The following is a 21,013-nucleotide window of genomic DNA, read 5'->3' on the forward strand; positions in this document are numbered from 1 at the left end:
GGTGAGTCTTGGGTACGTTTGCCTCCTGGTCAAAACGTTTTGTGCTACTGGTAGACGTATCTTGAAGGTAGCATCTTATTGTTGTATAAAATACGTAACTTCATGTAGAGAAGACCAGGCTCAATCTCTCTTGAAAGAGATTATCGTCACAACTCTCCCCTGAAGCCTGTGCTTACGGGTGAAGTTACGTCTTCAGGTGGTAGAGTGGTAGGTGGAGCTGTCTCTACCTCATAGACTCTGGAGAGGGCATCTGCTATGATGTTGTCAGAACCTTTCATGTAGAAGATGTCCAGGTTGAAATTCTGCAGATATAAAGCCCATCGTAGAAGTCGTTGATTATTGAATTGGGCTTGCTGTAATAAGAGTAGGGGATTGTGGTCCGAGTAGATGGTGGTAGACCGAGCACCTTGCAGGTATGATTCAAAGTGCTGCAAGTTCAGGACAATGGAGAGTAGCTCCTTTTCGATAGTGCTGTAATTCTTCTGGTGTGGTTTTAACGTGTAGCTGTAGTAGCTAACAGGTGGAACATCCTCGCCTCGTTGTTGCATCAGGACGCCCCCGATGCCAGTACCACTGGCGTCGACATGGAGGATGAAAGGCTTCGTGATATCTGGCGAGGCGAGAATAGGATTAGAACAGAGCAGGATTTTAAGTTGTTCAAAAGCAATGGTTTGCTGAATGGTCCAATGATACCGTTGCTTGGGGCTGGTTAAAGTGATCAATGGTGTCGCCACCGTACTAAAATTCTTCACAAACCTACGGTAGTAGGAGGCAAGACCAAGGAAGCGCAGGAGCTGCTTCCTGGTGGTAGGCTGTGGGTAATGCTGGATGGCTTGGGTATGTATGTTTAACGGAGCTAGGCTGCCACTCCCTATCTCATGACCAAGATAACGCACTTTACCTTTAGCAAAGGTGGACTTGCCCAAGTTGATGGCGAGGCCGGCTGTCAGGAGCTTGGCAAACAATCGTTGCAGCTGGAGCAGATGTTCGCTCCAGGTGTTGGTTGCCACAACGATGTCATCCAAGTAGGCATAGGTGTTATCTAAGCCCTGGATGACGTGGTTGAAAGCTCGCTGGAAGGTGGCCGGGGCATTACATAGTCCAAATGGAAGGCGTTCGTATCTGTAAAGGCCAAAGGGAGTGGTAAAGGCAGATATTTCCTTAGCTCGCTCTGTCAAACATACTTGGTAGTATCCTGTTACGGCCCTCTCGGGTCGCAACTGGGTTCTTACTCTGATGTTGTTAGAGGAAGGGTATCCGACCCCAAGCCAGTAGTGGCTTTCAAGGGATGCGATCCGTAACGCAAGTAAATTAAAGGGGAAGGGAAATAAAGTCAAAACTTAATATAATATAATTAGCACCGTCACCAATAAATATATATAAGAACGATTACACGGGGGGGGGGGGATATAAACACTATAATACACCTGTATTATAGTGTTTATATCAAGGCAAGACAGGCAAGGTGTTATAATACACACCTTGCCTGTCTTGTTCTTCTCTTTCTCTTTCTCGTTCTTCTCTCTCTCGTTTCTCTTCTCTTTCTCGTTCTTCTCTTTCTCTCTCTCGTTCTTCTCTCTCTCGTTTCTCTTCCCTTTCTCGTTCTTCTCTTTCTCTTTCTCGTTTCTCTTCTCTTTCTGCCTTCCTTTCTTCTATTTCTAAACGCCTCATTTCTAATTCTTTTCCTAATCTCTCTCTTTCCATTTCTAATTTCTTATCTTCTCTCTTTCTCGCTTCCTCTTCTCTCTCTTTAGCGATTTCTAGCTTTTTCCATTCTATTTCACGGTGGATCTCTAGTTCACGCATTTTCACAGTAAGTACACTTATATTTAGTTCACTTTCGTCACTTTCGACATCACTGCTCTTTCCTTCCTTTTCAGTGGAAGCTATTTCCTCACCTTCCTTTATACTGGGTGCCTCGCCTTCCTGTTTCTCTTCTGCCTTCAAATGCCGGTGAACCTTGGACAAGATCTCCACACGGGAATCACTGGCACGGATCTTGATCTCCAGGTAGGCACTAACTAGTACAAGTTCCGGTTTGCTCAGATATTTTAATCTGGCAAGACAGTCCTCTCTGTTCAGAAAAGCCTGAACATCGTCCAGATCATCGATGGTAGTTTTTTCTGCCATTGTCACAGATGGAACACTTAACTAGCACTTAACACACCGCTTCACTTTAGCACTTAACGCACCGAGCACTGTTCTACGTCAATATTGCACTTTATCGCACCTGGCACCTCACTTGCCAATATTGCACGTAATTACCGCGGGCACCGCACTACACAATATTGCACTTAATCACAGCGAACACCTCGCTCTACAATATTGCACTGAATCACACCGAGCACCGCACTGCACAATAATGCACTTAGTCACTCCGAGCACCACACCGGACGTCCCAATCGTCACAAACAGGGGGAATTATTTACAGGGATTACGCCACTTCACCACCCCTGTCAAACATACTAGACAAGGGGACGGATCCCGCTGGGGATGCCAATTATGTTACGGCCCTCTCGGGTCGCAACTGGGTTCTTACTCTGATGTTGTTAGAGGAAGGGTATCCGGCCCCAAGCCAGTAGTGGCTTTCAAGGGATGTGATCCGTAACGCAAGTAAATTAAAGGGGAAGGGAAATAAAGTCAAAACTTAATATAATATAATTAGCACTGTCACCAATAAATATATATAAGAACGATTACACGGGGAGGGGGGGGGGATATAAACACTATAATACACTGTCGTCTTCTTCTGAAGACTCTGGATCCTCACGGTGCCAAGCTCTCGGTGCTCTCGTGGCCTCACGACAAATCCTTCGAGAAGCTGAGTCTACCCCGGCCACAGGCCAGCCAAAACACAGTTCCACTGGGGGCACCGCCGTGGAGGCCGTCAACCACAAGTCCAGCAGATGGCTGGCAGGTTCCGAATCAGCAACGCTGGTTAGGCCACTCCACGAGCGATACTAGGGTAACGCCCTAGTCAGGAGCCTCATGTGATACCACAGATCACTCTCCTTTCCACAATACCCCAGTGGTTAGGCGTCTCCACCAGTCAGTCCCGGGTATGACAATCCTTCAACTGCCGCTTCACAGGCAGGGTAACACCACAGTGTTCATCCGGGAGGCGACTCACAACTGCTGTAGCAAAACACTTGGTGTCGAGACGGCTGCCTTGGGTAGACTGACTCAACTTCCCTTACAGCAGTCCCAGGTCGACTCTGTAAGCAGACACGTCATCAATAACAGGGACACACTAAAGCACCTCACTTTCAGGCTCAGACACAAACGCCCGACGTATCCACTCCATAGATGGCGTTGTTGTCTGGGCACCACCTCACCAGAGGTCAGCAGCGGCTGCGTTATGAACTAATCAGGACTGGAAACTAGCCCTCGTGGCTAGTACACCTCGTCCTCACCAGGTGTCGTCGTCCATTTGGAGGGGGTTTCGGGAGCTGACCCACAGATGGCGTGGTCGTCACTGCTCCAGGCTCGGACGCTGGATTCGAGTCCGTAACATATCCCTTGAGTAAGTCTAGCTTTGATAGATACCGAGCATTACCAATGGCGTCAAGGATGTCATCTATTCTAGGTAATGGATAAGCATCCCCGATAGTCACAAGATTCAATTTCCGGTAATCGGTACACAACCTTACTTTACCTTGCGGTTTCGGCACCAAGATGCAGGGTGAGGACCAAGGGGACTCACAAGGGGTGGCCAGCCCATGATCCAGGAGGTACTGTACCTCAGTATGCATAACTTCCTTTTTGCTCGGGCTGATTCTGTAGAAAGGTTGACGAATCGGCCGGGTGTCAGGGAGTAGCTGGATGCCGTGCTGAACCACATTACACTCCTGTGGATCATCGCTGAACAACTTCTGATGTTCCTTGAAGATTCTGATGAGAGGAGCACTATTACTGTCCTGCAAATAGGTATGAAGATCATTAAGGATTTCCGAGTTGGAAGACACTGACTCAGTGTTAGTGCTTTCGGGAGGAGAAGCAGGGAAGGTCTCACTGTGGAGGTATGGATCTTTAAAGGTGGATAATGATACCAACACAGTGGGGGGAGTACCTTGATACTGCTTCAGGAGGTTGACGTGGCACAACTGGGTCTTCCGCCGCCTATCTGGAGTCTCAAGAACGTAGTTGTGGTTGTTTCTGCACTCCTTGATGCTGGTAAGGTCCTGAAAACTTGTTTTGCAATGGAGAACCTGGGATAGGAAAATATGCCAACACGAAGTCTCCTGGTTTAAATTTCCTTAGTTTGCTGCATTGGTCAAAATGAGTCTTCATCCTCTCCTGAGCTTTCAATAGATTGTCATTAGCAAATTTACGTACTCTCTCTAGAATGTGTTTTAAGTTTTGAAGAAACTGGGGCACATTCTGAGGGTCACTGAAGATGATATTACGCAGAGAGTCTTTGAAAGCTTTGAGAGGAGTACGGCACTTACGCCCGTAGAGCATCTCATAAGGAGATACTCCTAGAGACTCATTGGGGAGACTTCTGAAAATGCACATAATGAGGTCAAGTTGTTTATCCCAGTCCTTCAAGGTGTCATTGCAGAATTTCTTTAGGAGTGCTTTAATAGTCTGATGACTACGTTCAAGAGAACCCTGTGAAGCAGGATGATAGGGGCTGGACAGTACCTGTGTGATGTTGAACTCCTCCAGTGTCTTCTTGAAGAGATCACTGGTGAAGTTGGTGCCACAGTCACTTTGAACCTCTCTTGGAAATCCATACTGGGTGAAGATCTTCATTAGTTGTTTCACCACAGTAGCAGCCGTAATGTTCTTTACTGGAACGGCTATGGGGAATCTGGTGGTAGGACACAGGATAGTTAGTATATAGGCGATGCCAGAACTGGTCCGGGGTAAAGGACCAACACAGTCTATGATGAGTCTGTGGAAAGGTTTCGCAGGCACCTGGATAGGAGTCAATGGGGCCTGGGGAATAGAGATGTTAGGTTTACCTGCCAACTGACACGTATGACACTGTTGCACGTAACTTTTGACGTCCTTAACCATACCTGGCCAGTAGTAGTCTTGTCTGATTCCGTGGTAGGTTTTGTTAAAACTATAGTGAGAAAGAGCTCCGTGGGCCAGGTGTAGAATATTGGGCTGTAGGCTGGTGGGAACCACTAGTTGTTCGACATTTGCCCAATCGTCGTCCTCCTTCAGCTTACTGGGTCTGTACCTGCGGTAGAGCAACTGATTCTCTAGGAAGAACCCAGGGATACTGTCAGGTTGAGTCTCAGCCTGGAAGAACAATGGTGTTAATGATGGATCTTCCCTCTGTAACTTACGGAACTCCAAACTAGTAAGATTCGGTGGTAGATTCTGAGGGTCTTGAGAGATAGCGGTAGCAGTAGAGTCAGCTGGTTGCGGGCGTGCAGCTTGTGCACGGGTGGTCACCAAAACCGGAGGAGAAACTTCATCACTTTCTTGGACCTCTGCTGAAACATACTTAAAGATGGGATTGTCCACTACAGAGTTACACACCTGGGGTTTGTCAATGATGATCAGGTTGGACGGTTGCAGATCTTCTGCCAGGTCGTTGCCCAGGAGAAGTTGCACTCCAGACATGGGAAAAGGCTTTTCCCTGATGGCGACTTGGACTTCACTGGTCACAAAAGGATAATCCAGGTGGACTCTGGCGAGTGGATACGAAGTGGTTGCAGTGGGGTCAGTGATAAGGACGGTTTCACCGGTGTAGGTGATGTTAGGCACAGCCGATTTCAATATTATGGACTGAAGAGCCGCTGTGTCCCTCAAGATCTTCAATTTGAAACGTCCCTCCGAATCTGTACCGTTGGTAGAGACAGTTCCAGGATACAGGTGTTTGCTGTAGAGAGAAAGATCATTAACAGGAACACCAACATTCATCACAGGCTTACCGGACTTAGGAGGAGTCGGTTTGGGTTTATTTGTTTCATTGCCTTTGTATTGAGCTTTCCCACATCTATCTATGGTATGTCCATAGAGTTTGCAATACTTGCAATACAATTGAGAGCTCGCTTGATCTGTACTTACTTTATCATAACTATACCAAGACTTCTTACTGGGAGGTGGTGTTAGCCAATGGATGAGGCTGTTGGTGTTAGCTGACTTCGCACATCTGATGTAGTCGGTTTATTCTTTGTCTGCTAAATATAAACGGACGGAAGGGGGAACACGTCTCAAGAATTCCTCAACTAGCATGAGGTTTACGAGTTCTGAAAATGTAGAGACTTATGCTGCTTCCAGCCATTTCATGAAATATCTTTTCTTTGTATTGGCAAATTCTAGAAAGGTGGTGGTACTTGCCTTTAGATAATCACGGAATTTTCGTCTGTAGCTTTCGGTGGAGAGAAGGTAGGCGTCCAGAACTGCTTGCTTCAGGGTCTGGTAGTCATTCTCAGACGCTAAGGTACTGAGAGTAACTGCAGCTCTACCTGTGAGATGCACTCTGAGAAGGGTAGACCATTGATCTGCAGGCCAGCTAAGTTTTTTAGCTAGGGTCTCAAAAGTGGTGAAAAATACACCAATCTCTGTCTCAACGAATAATAATAATAATAATAATTTTTATTTACGTAAAGGTACATACCTTTAATGGTGGAAGGAAGGAATGGTGGCATTAACTTACTTGCATGTGAGACATTGAAACTTACGGGAAGATTAGCAGTAGCTTGTTGGCGCTGAGTGTGGTGTGTAGTTTCCAACGCGAGTTCTTGTTGTCGCCATGCTATAGCCATTTCGGCTTGCTTCTTATCATGCTCGCGTTGCATCTCCAGGTGACGTTGTTTTGCTTCAAGCTGTACTTCCTCACGCTCACAGAGTAGTGTAGTCTCACGTTCCTATTCTTCTTTCCTGATTGCAGCTTCTTCTTTCCTCATTTCTAGAGCTTTCTGTTGCTCCCACTCGAGCTTGAGTTTCATAGTTGCCAGAGCATGTTTATCTGCAATAGAATAATTTTCGTGAGTTTCAGAGTCAATCTTCCTTTCATCTAAGAGGTGATCCATTATTAAATTGTGCAATTCATTTTTGTTGGCTCCATGGGGAACATCTAGTTGATACTCGTGTGCAAGAGTTTGTAATTCGGTCCTCTTGGCACGACTTAAGTTCCCTATTTCACCTGCTAGATTGTTACGAAAAGCTTGGAGACGAAACAAGGTGAAAAATAGCAAATAAATGTACAACGAATACTTGTGATATGGAAGTGTCAATAACAGGATAACGTGGCAACTGGTAACTATCCTGTGGAATTTTAACAATTAAAGTTAATTTTAGAATGGTAAATGATTTGTCAATCAAAGCGCAGGAATTCTTGTACCCGGTACTCAATATAAGAGAATAAGGGCAAGAAAATCCTACTAAATAAATGAAACTGAGTTTCTAAAACAAATGAAACATTTAATTGTTCCAAAAGTGAATAAGGTTGTCCAAGAATGTAGGCATACCTTGCCGAGTCTCTATAGGACAGAAGCAAGGGTTTTCCCACTAAATAAAATATGATACTTACAGAATTAGCGAACTTTGTGCTCTGAAAAAAGAAAGCTAATTCCCTACCTAAGTAAATATCATCATCTCTGACCGACGTGCAGGGGTGCGAGTGTTAATTGGTGACGAGAACTGCTGCTGAGGTCCCAACTCAGCAACGTAGTTCGTGCTAGAGGAACTATGGCCCTCTGTATCCTCCTTCGGTCGGATTGCAGAAGATAGGGTGCTTTGACTCGAAGACAAACCAAAGTACCAGGGTACCCAAAATGATGATCTGTGTGAGATTGAGAAATATCCTAGGGACAAAAGGTGGAAAACACGAGTAATAACACGGAGGGAGGGATGACCAATTAAGAGAATGACTGAGGCCTCCAGTCACCACGTAATCCAAAGTTATCCAACACTCACCATATGCTACTCTCATAATGCACAATACACACAGCACCATATAAATATTAAAAATAATGAAAATATTGAAAAGCAACTGTGTCAAAGCCAAGTACGTTTACCACAAACTGATGTTCTGGTACTAGTACCTGAGTGAGGCTCCTAGGACAGGCCCCCATTATATGTGACAGGAAAGTGTTGGAGTGTAGATGTTCGGCAGTCCTCCAATGGCTGGTGTCAATGCCTAGTCACACTTACAAAAAAAAGATAAGACTGCTTGCCTGTTTATCTGTGGTAAAGTAAGGGAAGACACGCAAAACACATAGTATGAACAATAAAGCTTTAATTAATATAGAAAACAAATTATAAACAAAGACAATCCCTTGGCTATGTAAAGTGCAAACTAACAAGTGAAAAACATAACATAAATGAATAATAGGGATGAAGTTACTCTACAATAATATAAATACAAGGTGAAAAATAATCAGGTGTTCAGAATATGGCGCTAGCTGAGAAACATCCACCTGATACACAGCATATATCAGTTAGTTGTTCACTGCTTGAGAGCACAAAGATATTCTGACTTCAATGGCTGGTTCAAGCCCAGACATCGACTCAGGTAGAGGGCGCTGAGGTGCAGAAGTGCAGGTGTACAGTCGGTGAGTCACCAATCAGGAGCAGGCAGGCTGGGAAGGGTAGTTGGCTGGTTGATGACGAGCCGGCATGGAGGGAGTGTAGAGTAGGGGGTGAGTCTTGGGTACGTTTGCCTCCTGGTCAAAACGTTTTGTGCTACTGGTAGACGTATCTTGAAGGTAGCATCTTATTGTTGTATAATATATGTAACTTGATGTAGAGAAGAGCAGGCTCTATCTCTCTTGAAAGAGATTATCGTCACAAATATATATATATATATATATATATATATATATATATATATATATATATATATATATATATATATATATATATATATATATATATGTCGTACCTAGTAGCCAGAACGCACTTCTCAGCCTACTATGCAAGGCCCGATTTGCCTAATAGGCCAAGTTTTCCTGAATTAATATATTTTCTCTAATTTTTTTCTTATGAAATGATAAAGCTACCCATTTCATTGTGTATGAGGTCAATTTTTTTTTATTTGAGTTAAAATTAACGTAGATATATGACCGAACCTAACCATCCCTACCTAACCTAACCTAACCTATCTTTATAGGTTACGTTAGGTTATGCAGTCTCCGTGGTGTAGTGGTAAGACACTCGCCTGGCGTTCCGCGAGCGCTTTGTCATGGGTTCGTATCCTGGCCGGGGAGGATTTACTGGGCGCAATTCCTTAACTGTAGCCTCTGTTTAACGCAACAGTAAAATGTGTACTTGGATGAAAAAACGATTCTTCGCGGCAGGGGATCGTATTCCAGGGACCATAGGATTAAGGACTTGCCCGAAACGCTACGCGTACTAGTGGCTGTACAAGAATGTAACAACTCTTGTATATATCTCAAAAAAAAAACAAAAAAAAAAAAAAAAAAAAAAGGTAGCGGAAAAAGTTAAGTTAGGTTAGGTTAGGTAGGTTAGGTAGTCGAAAAACAATTAATTCATGAAAACTTGGCTTATTAGGCAAATCGGGCATTGCATAGTAGGCTGAAAAGTGAGTTCTGGCTACTAGGTACGAAATATATATATATATATATATAATATATATATATATATATATATATATATATATATATATATATACATATGTCGTACCTAGTAGCCAGAACGCACTTCTCAGCCTACTATGCAGGGCCCGATTTGCCTAATAAGCCAAGTTTTCCTGAATTAATATATTTTCTCTAATTTTTTTCTTATGAAATGATAAAGCTACCCATTTCATTATGTATGAAGTCAATTTTTTTTTATTGGAGTTAAAATTAAAATAGATATATGACCGAACCTAACCAACCCTACCTAACCTAACCTAACCTATCTTTATAGGTTAGTTTAGGTTAGGTAGCCGAAAAAGTTAGGTTAGGTTAGGTTAGGTAGGTTAGGTAGTCGAAAAACAGTTAATTCATGAAAACTAGGCTTATTAGGCAAATCGGGCGTTGCAAAGTAGGCTGAGAAGTGCGTTCTGGCTACTAGGTACGACACATATATATATATATATATATATATATATATATATATATATATATATATATATATATATATATATATATATATATATATATATATGTCGTACCTAGTAGCCAGAACTCACTTCTCAGCCTACTATGCAAGGCCCGATTTGCCTAATAAGCCAAGTTTTCATGAATTAATTGTTTTTCGACTACCTAACCTACCTAACCTAACTTTTTAGGCTACCTAACCTAACTTAACCTATAAAGATAGGTTAGGTTAGGTTAGGTAGGGTTGGTTAGGTTCGGTCATATATCTACGTTAATTTTAACTCCAATGAACAAAAATTGACCTCATACATAATGAAATGGGTAGCTTTATCATTTCATAAGAAAAAATTTAGAGAAAATATATTAATTCAGGAAAACTTGGCTTGTTAGGCAAATCGGGCCATGCATAGTTGGCTGAGAAGTGAGTTCTGGCTACTAGGTACGACATATATATATATATATATATATATATATATATATATATATATATATATATATATATATATATATATATATATATATATATATATATATGTCGTACCTAGTAGCCAGAACTCACTTCTCAGCCTACTATTCAAGGCCCGATTTGCCTAATAAGCCAAGTTTTCCTGAATTAATATATTTACTATAATTTTTTTCTTATGAAATGATAAAGCAACCCTTTTCTCTATGTATGAGGTCAATTTTTTTTTATTGGAGTTAAAATTAACGTAGATATATGACCGAACCTAACCAACCCTACCTAACCTAACCTAACCTATATTTATAGGTAAGGTTAGGTTAGGTAGCCAAAAAAAGCTAGGTTAGGTTAGGTTAGGTAGACGAAAAAACATTAATTCATGAAAACTTGGCTTATTAGGCAAATCGGGCCTTGAATAGTAGGCTGAGAAGTGCGGTCTGGCTATTAGGTACGACATATATATATATATATATATATATATATATATATATATGTCGTACCTAATAGCCAGAACGCACTTCTCTGCCTACTATGCAAGGCCCGATTTGCCTATTAAGCCAAGTTTTCATGAATTAATTGTTTTTCGACTACCTAACCTACCTAACCTAACCTAACCTAACTTTTTCGGCTACCTAACGTACCCTAACCCATGAAGATAGGTTAGGTTAGGTTAGGTAGGGTTGGTTAGGTTCGGTCATATATCTACGTTAATTTTAACTCCAATTAAAAAAAATTGACCTCATACGTAATGAAATGGGTAGCTTTATCATTTCATAAGAAAAAAATTGAGAAAAAATATATTAATTCAGGAAAACTTGGCTTATTAGGCAAATCGGGCCTTGCATAGTAGGCTCAGAAGTGCGTTCTGGCTACTAGGTACGACATATATATATATATATATATATATATATATATATATATATATATGTCGTACCTAGTAGCCAGAACTCACTTTTTGGCCTACTATGCATGGCCCGATTTGCCTAATAAGCCAAGTTTTCCGGAATTAATATATTTTTTCTAATTTTTTTCTTATGAAATGATAAAGCTACCCATTTCATTATGTATGAGGTCAATTTTTTTTTATTGGAGTTAAAATTAACGTAGATATATGACCGAACCTAACCAACCCTACCTAACCTAACCTAACCTATCTTTATAGGTTAGGTTTGGTTAGGTAGCCGAAAAAGTTAGGTTAGGTTAGGTTAGGTAGGTTAGGTAGTCGAAAAACAATTAATTCATGAAAACTTGGCTTATTAGGCAAATCGGGCATTGCATAGTAGGCTGAGAAGTGCGTTCTGGCTACTAGGTACGACATATATATATATATATATATATATATATATATGTCGTACCTAATAGCCAGAACGCACTTCTCAGCCTACTATTCAAGGCCCGATTTGCCTAATAAGCCAAGTTTTCATGAATTAATGTTTTTTCGTCTACCTAACCTACCTAACCTAACCTAACCTAGCTTTTTTTGGCTACCTAACCTAACCTTACCTATAAATATAGGTTAGGTTAGGTTAGGTAGGGTTGGTTAGGTTCGGTCATATATCTACGTTAATTTTAACTCCAATAAAAAAAAATTGACCTCATACATAGAGAAAAGGGTTGCTTTATCATTTCATAAGAAAAAAATTATAGTAAATATATTAATTCAGGAAAACTTGGCTTATTAGGCAAATCGGGCCTTGAATAGTAGGCTGAGAAGTGAGTTCTGGCTACTAGGTACGACATATATATATATATATATATATATATATATATATATATATATATATATATATATATATATATAATATATAATGTCGTACTTAGTAGCAAGAACACACTTCTCAGCATACTATGCAAGGCCCGATTTTCCTAATAAGCAAAGCTTTCAAGAATTAATTATTTTTCGACTACCTAACCTACCTGACCTAACCTAACCTAACCTAACTTTTTCGGCTACCTATTCTAACCTAACCTATAAAGATAGGTTAGGTTAGGTTAGGGAGGGTTTGTTAGGTTCGGTCATATATCTTCGAAAATTTTAACTCCAATAAAAAGTAAGAAAAAAAATTAGAGAAAATATAATAATTCATGAAAACTTGGCTTATTAGGCAAATCGGGATTTGCATAGTAGGGCGAGTACGACATTCTGGCTACTAGGTACAACATATATATATATATATATATATATATATATATATATATATATATATATATATATATATATATATATATATATATATATATATATATATATATATATATATATATATATATATATATATATATATATATATATATATATATATACAAGACGCCTTAATCCACTTGACCATCACGACCGGACATAATGAGGTGATAGTCGAGGCTATTTGAACCACCCCACCGCCGGCACTCGGATAGTAATCTTGGGCATAGCATTTTACCAAATCACCTCATTCTTTGGGGCACACGTGAGGAACACAAATGCGAACAAACCTGAATGGTCCCCAGGACAATATGCAACTGAAAACTCACACCCCAGAAGTGACTCGAACCCATACTCCCAGGAGCAATGCAACTGGTATGTACAAGACGCCTTAATCCACTTGACCATCACGACCGGACATAATGAAGTGATAGCCAAGGCTATTTGAACCACCCCACCGCCGGCACTCGGATAGTAATCTTGGGCATAGCATTTTACCAAATCATCTCATTCTTTGGGGCACACGTGAGGACCACAAATGCGAACAAGCCTGAATGGTCCCCAGGACAATATGCAACTGAAAACTCACACCCCAGAAGTGACTCGAACCCATACTCCCAGGAGCAACGCAACTGGTATGTACAAGACGCCTTAATCCACTTGACCATCACGACCGGACAAAATGAGGTGATAGCCGATGCTATTTGAACCACCCCACCGCCGGCACTCGGATAGTAATCTTGGGCATAGCATTTTACCAAATCACCTCATTCTTTGGGGCACACGTGAAGAACACAAATGCGAACAAGCCTGAATGGTCCCCAGGACAATATGCAACTGAAAACTCACACCCCAGAAGTGACTCTAACCCATACTCCCAGGAGCAACGCAACTGGTATGTACAAGACGCCTTAATCCACTTGACCATCACGACCGGACAAAATGAGGTGATAGCCGAGGCTATTTGAACCACCCCACCGCCGGCACTCGGATAGTAATCTTGGGCATAGCATTTTACCAAATCACCTCATTCTTTGAGGCACACGTGAGGAACACAAATGCGAACAAGCCTGAATGGTGCCCAGGACAATATGCAACTGAAAACTCACACCCCAGAAGTGACTCGAACCCATACTCCCAGGAGCAACGCAACTGGTATGTACAAGACGCCTTAATCCACTTGACCATCACGACCGGACAAAATGAGGTGATAGCCGAGGCTATTTGAACCACCCCACCGCCGGCACTCGGATAGTAATCTTGGGCATAGCATTTTGCCAAATCACCTCATTCTTTGGGGCACACGTGAGGAACACAAATGCGAACAAGCCTGAATGGTCCCCAGGACAATATGCAACTGAAAACTCACACCCCAGAAGTGACTCGAACCCATAGCCTCGGCTATCACCTCATTTTGTCCGGTCGTGATGGTCAAGTGGATTAAGGCGTCTTGTACATACCAGTTGCGTTGCTCCTGGGAGAATGGGTTCGAGTCACTTCTGGGGTGTGAGTTTTCAGTTGCATATTGTCCTGGGGACCATTCAGGCTTGTTCGCATTTGTGTTCCTCACGTTTGCCCCCAAAGAATGAGGTGATTTGGTAAAATGCTATGCCCAAGATTACTATCCGAGTGCCGGCGGTGGGGTGGTTCAAATAACCTCGGCTATCACCTCATTTTGTCTGGTCGTGATGGTCAAGTGGATTAAGGCGTCTTGTACATACCAGTTGCGTTGCTCCTGGGAGTATGGGTTCGAGTCACTTCTGGGGTGTGAGTTTTCAGTTGCATATTGTCCTGGGGACCATTCAGGCTTGTTCGCATATATTTATATATATATATTGTCGGGGTATGCGAGAGAGGTAAGTAACAGTATACAAGATATCCTAAGTACTTTATCCTGTCAACGGTCACCTACGTTGGGGTGTCTTTCTCTCTACATGGATACCACCCAGTAGTATTAGCGATAACTGTTACTCACCGTAGCCCTGCGGGTCTTCACTTAATCCTCGTGGCGCCACTGTTCGCCAGGAGAGTATCCCAGTCGATCCCCAGCCAGCCTTATAGCCAAAGAATGAGTGGGAACACAGTTTGCTCTCTCCCAACCGTGTGCCTGCCCCGACAAGGGCTCCACTACTAACTGCAAGGTCGCCAACTGGTGTTTACCGTGTCCAGTAACATGTCAGTGGTATTGTGGAATTGTAGTACTAATGGCAGAGCTCACTCATTAAATCTGGTCTCATGCAAGTATATATGTCTCTAATACTCTCACTCCTTGGAACTGTTCTGTAGCAACAAGATATATATGGAGGGATAATACAAACGCAAAGGTATTTTGAATTTTACTTAAAAACTTCAAGGTATTATATCCGTATCAACAACGAAACATCAAGTACAATGCAGAAAGTCACTCTCTCTTCATAAAACTGAGGCTCACCTAAAGGGTAACACTCTCCCCCTTCCCATCAATGCCATAATCAGCTGACCGGCCCCCCTCTCACCGTGTGAATGCTCCTGTACTTGTTTTCCATGCGCTATGCGCTTTGTTTCTTTAAATTCGCCGGAATCACTATATTTGTCATCAACACAATATTTCTATAATGGCAATAGAACGCAATGATTCACCACACTGATCTCAAGTTCAATAACTCATTTCTACAGCAATTAACATAATATTTCACTATAATAGCATGATACACTGTACTTCACAATAATTACAAATAATGCAATTAACCACGGTACTGTTCTTAGATTCAGTAATTCCTCTCAAAGGCGACAACACAATTAATCGCTGCACACATGGAAATGTTATTCATCACACCAACATATACATAGATATAGATAAATTCATCGATATCAATAATAATAAGATAAATACTGGGCACACAGCCTAATACCAATAACTGGTATGCTTATATATATATTCTCTGGCATAAGTTATCATATTAATGTCACATGAAAGAAATCGTCAACGACACAGTAAACTCTTCAAAGATAACAGGTACATCCTCACACCGCAAATATATATACCTTGAGAGCTTTCTACAGCCTCACTTCTCATAACTTTGTCCTACCGTGACATAGACATTAGTGAGCCTTGCTCACGACATGAAAGATACTCTGGCTAAATATTTAGCTGACTAAAGGGGAATTGGGAGGGAAACTAGAATCACCTACTTCCACCTCACTGATGTGGACTCGCCCTCCGGTGAGAGTTGAATTGTAGCTCCTGGTCCTGGCTCTCGCCTCGTTGGAAGGAACGCCCCCACACACTGATGCTTTCTCCAGGAACCCAATCAACGTCCCAAAATAAACGCGTCGTCACTGTGCTCTGTCCTCCGCAGGTCCGTGCTCCTCCACAATGTCTTGCAGGGTTGGAGTCGGTCTCCCGGCCGTCGACTTCTCACAACTACGGCTGCCAACCTACTTCTCAGCTGCAGTCGTCCTGATTCCCAATTAGTTTTCTTCTTTCACTGCTTCCCGGTGGATTGACCCAGCCTCTATGTCACCACAGAAGGGTGAACTGTCTCAAACGTCACATACGTCACTGCACAGACTTCACTTCATCTTCTTGCAAAGCACCTGTCCCTAGAGCACTTGTTGCTCAATAATCCGTCGATTCCCTCTTCAGTCCAACACATGAACAAGGGAAGACCTCACAGCGTACTTGCAGACTACGGGTGACACGTAAAATCCACAGGAGCGGGGTACAACTGTCAAATCTGACAGGACCAACTTTCGCACATCCGTCCACCATGACGTGTCGTGTCAGACTGGTTGCGCCACCGCGGCGCGATGACTGTACCCCCCCCTGCCTTCGTGACGTCATACTTGCCAGGGACGGTTTTCATTGGCCCCCTGTGCCACCTAACTGTCAGTGACCAATCTGGTGCCACTGACTTCACACAGTTTTGGCGGCAAAACGGAGGGGCCAGCGCCATATTGGCGTCCTAAAGGGCCTATACCACAGGCCAAAATAGTTTTCTTTTACGAATTTCTCGCCAATGCGAGAACACTACACTCTCCCACTTATATCAAACTGATGCCCGCGACATAGAGAACGCTCGGGTAAAGTGGATATGACTCTTTCAGCAGGCATGGGAGAAATATAATGGTTGGAACACTGTCACATACCCCTCCCCTTAAAATAAGAGTCATATCTGGTTAGTGTACATGGGACAGGGCATCCGCAACCACGTTGTCCTTCCCTCTGATGTGCTTGATGTCCAGCCAGTATTCCTGTAGTAGTAACGCCCACCTCGTCAGTCGTTGGTTGGAGTTCATCATCTTGTACAAAAATTTCAGAGGGTTGTGATCTGTGAACACAAGAACAGGCCTCGCCACTCCTCCCACGTACACATCGAAGTGCTTCAGGGCCATTACTAAAGCCAAAGCCTCCTTCTCGACAGTACTATAGGCACGCTGGTATTTCACAAATTTCTTGGAGTAGAAAGCTACCGGCCTATGTACCTCACTCCTCTCTTGAGTCAACATGGCCCCTATCCCAACGACGCTGGCATCCACGTACAGGATGAATCTGGCTAAGAAATCTGGGGATATTAACACTGGGGCCTCCGTCAACAGTTTCTTGGTCTTCTCAAAAGACTCCTGGCAGGCCTCTTCCCATCGCACATTCTTGGAGAGTAGTTCGGTCAAGGGATGCACTACCGTGGAATTTTTTTTGCAGAATCCACGATAGTATCCTATCATCCCCAGATACCTCAACAACTCCTTACGTGTCCTGGGCACTGGGTAATCCCTAATGGCTGACACTTTGTGATCTACAGGGGTTACTTCTCCTTGGCCGATGACAAAGCCTAGGTACTCTAAGTGGGCCTTCCCAAACTCGCTCTTGGCTAAGTTTACGGTTAAGTTAGCCTCCTCTAGCCTCCTGAACAATTCTTTGAGTCTTTCCAGGTGTGTTTTCCAATCGTCGGCGTACACGACGATGTCATCGATGTATACTGTGCAGCCTTCGGCCCCCCTTAGCAACTCATTCATCATGCGCTGGAAACAACTACCGCTGTTTTTCATTCCGAAGGGTAACACCTTGTATTGGTACAGCCCATCCGGTGTTACGAAAGCTGATATCTTCCTGGCCTCGGGAGACAATGAGATCTGGTAGTACCCCTTGAGCAGATCGACATTGGATACGTATCTTGTACTACCCACCTGGTCGATGCAATCGCTCACCCTTGGCATGGGGTGGGAATCTGCCACAGTGATGGAGTTCACCTTTCTGTAGTCTGTACAAAAGAAGAATGTACCATCGCTTTTCTTCACTAACAAGCATGGGGAACTCCACTCACTGTTGCTAGGCTCTGCAAGGTTGTTCTCAAGGAGGTACTCCACCTCCTTCCTCATCAGCTCTCGCTTCTCTGGGCTTACCCTATAAGCACTCTGCTTGACGGGCCTGGCGTCCCTCACCTCTACCTCGTGCGTTACACTCTTGTGTCGTCGGGGCACGTCGGTAAAGAGAACGTCGTCGGCATTCTCCCTTAATAGGTTCGTCACGTCCGTGCTTTGCTGTCCTTCCCGGTGTTGTTGCTTGTCCTCGATCTTCGCCAAACTCTCCGAATTGGTGAGACGGGTGCCGTCCGCCCTGGACCACTTTCCTTCCTCCTCTGGAAGTTCCTGATCCACTTGCATGCACAAAATCATCTTCTGCTGGGGGTCTCGAGTCATCGTTCCGTCCTGCTCGGCGGCTCCTCCTTCCTCAGGGAAGAAAGGCTTCAGGCGGTCGACATGACACACCTGTGTCTTGCGGGGTCTATCCGGCTTACTGATTTCATACATTACAGGACCCAACCGCCGTAGCACCTGGTACGGTCCCTCGAATCGTGACTCGGTCACTCTACTCTTACCCGGCAGCAATACCATCACCTGGGACTCAACCTGGAACGCTCTCGGCGTAGCCTTCTTGTCATACCATTCCGACATCTTACGCTGCGCCTCCTTCAGATGTTTTCCTGCTAGTTCCTTTGCCAGAGTGAGACTTTCCTTGAACTTCCGAACGTACTCGTTGACCATTCCCACGGTCACTCCTGGTGTCCATTGTTCCTTCAGCATGGACAGAGGACTTCGCACCTCATGTCCATACACAAGCTGGAACAGTGAGAAACCTAACGACTCTACCACTGCGTTACATATGGCAAACAACGCAGGGTATACTGCCTCATCCCACTCAGCTCCCTGCTCTGCGCAGAACACTCTTAGAACGGTCTTCAAGGTGGAGTGAAACCTTTTGATCGCCCCTTGCGACTCCGGTTGGTAGGGCGACGACCTAATCTGAGTCACTCCCCAACTTGTCATGGTCTGTCTGAACCATTTGGATTGGAATATACTTCCACAGTCCGTTTGAATTTCCCTGGGCACTCCCACCCAAGAGAAAAATCTTTGCAGCTGCCCGGCTACTCCTCTCGACGTCAAATCTCGTCGACGCACACATGATTGTCATCAGGTAGGTATTTCCTCGTTTCGTCCGTGGCAACGGTCCCACCCCGTCGACCAACAGACGCTCGAATGCAGGCCCAAACGCAGGAACAGGGACTAACGGGGCCTTTGGTATCGCGGGTTGGCTCTTCCCTGCCCTCTGGCAAGGTAAGCACGTCTTACAATAACACCTCACATCGGCGCCCATTCATGGCCAGTAGAAATGATCCCTGATCTTACGCAGCGTCTTGGTCACCCCCAGGTGACCTGCAGAGTCCACAGAGTGCGACAGATCCAACACTGCCGCTCTGCACTGGGCCGGCAACACTACCTGGTGTCTCGTACCTAGAGATTCTTCTCCGGCCTCCATCCTCACAGGCCTCCATTGTCTCATCAGCATGCCGTTCTGTATGTAAAAATGAGTGGCCCCTCTCAGGACCAACACGTTCTCCTTTGGCCTCATGAATCAATTCGGGGAACTCTATTTGCTGCAACTCCCCAAGACGAGTGCGGTCTACCCCTAGAGAACTGGCGAGGGTCACCTGTAACTCACCATCCGGGCTGCCTTCGCCCTCCACTTGTTCTCCGGGTTCCATGAAGAGGTGATCGATTCCCAGGCTGTCGGACGTCTCCTCTTCAGCCCTATCAGATCCACTCCCTCTGTGTCCGTCACACCGTCTCGGAATCACAGCGCATACAGGGAACGCCACCGCGGCGATTCCCTTCTCGTCCCCACAGGCGTCTAACACTCCGCCTTCCTCCTTATAGTGCTCCAAGCACTCCTCGCCCTTCACGAGGTTAGGGAGGACACATCCTCCACATGCGTCATTTCCCAGGATGACTTGTGCCTCCATCTTGGGCATTAATGCACAGACCCCCACCACTAGGGTCTGGCAGCCATAATCAGAATTCAGAGTACCTGGTGTAGGGGCATCCTCACTGAGCCTCCCACAGTGGTCACACTTGCCACCCCCACACTGGTACTCTCGTATCCCTCGGGGAACAGGGTTTCGCTCACCAGGGTAAAATCTGCCCCAGTGTCTCTTAATATTCTCACAGGAATGGGGTCTGCGTCCCCCATCCCTACGGTTCCCTCACACACGAATGAGTGAACTCTTTTCTCCCCACTCAGTACGGGTTCATCCCGCACTCTCTCGACCATCTGGTCCTCGACCCTCACGAAAGAAACGTTCCCCCGCTGCTTAGGGCGTTTGCATTCCCGCGCGACGTGTCCGAATATTCCGCAATTGAAGCAGCGGATCTTCCTCGACGGAGACCATCCACCACCGCTCGCCCTGGCACTGCCTCCAGAGGCCGTCGCTCCGTGGGTCTTCCTCTCGCGCCATCTGTCGTCTCCTTCGTCGCAGCAACAGCTCCTGAGCTCTCAGCTTGGGACTTCTTTACCGGCTCCACAGCACTCTTTGATCCTCTACTGTCTCCACTCGAGAGGTGGGACTTGGGAGAACTCGCTCCTGTCCTCCATCCGTCCGTCCTTCTATAACTTCTACCATATCCGGAGTATACAGGCGGTCGGTGCTGTCTCTCTCGGCGAGGTTGCAGGGCTTCTTCCAGCATGTCAGCTCTGTCGGCAGCGGCCCTCAGGTCCTTTATTTCCGCCTCCTTTACTCTAACCCTGATCTCAGGAGAGAGCACGGTCATAAACTTCTCCATGACCATAAGCCTCTTGACATCCTCAGCCGACTTTGCTCCTTAAGATACCAGCCACTTCAGGAACTTTCTCTCCATGTCCCTCGCCGTCTCCGCATAAGATTTTCCTGGCGAACGGGTACATTCCCTGAATCTCTTCCTGTAACATTCCGGCGTCAGCTTGAAAGAATGGAGCACAGCTCTCTTTACAGCATCGTAGTTGGTGCACTCCCTGAGGTCGAGCATGTTGTAGGCTTCGCGAGCCTCACTGGTAAGCCTACTCTGAAC

This window comes from Procambarus clarkii, unplaced genomic scaffold, assembly GCF_040958095.1.
Source record: "Procambarus clarkii isolate CNS0578487 unplaced genomic scaffold, FALCON_Pclarkii_2.0 HiC_scaffold_123, whole genome shotgun sequence".
NCBI lineage: Eukaryota > Metazoa > Arthropoda > Malacostraca > Decapoda > Cambaridae > Procambarus > Procambarus clarkii.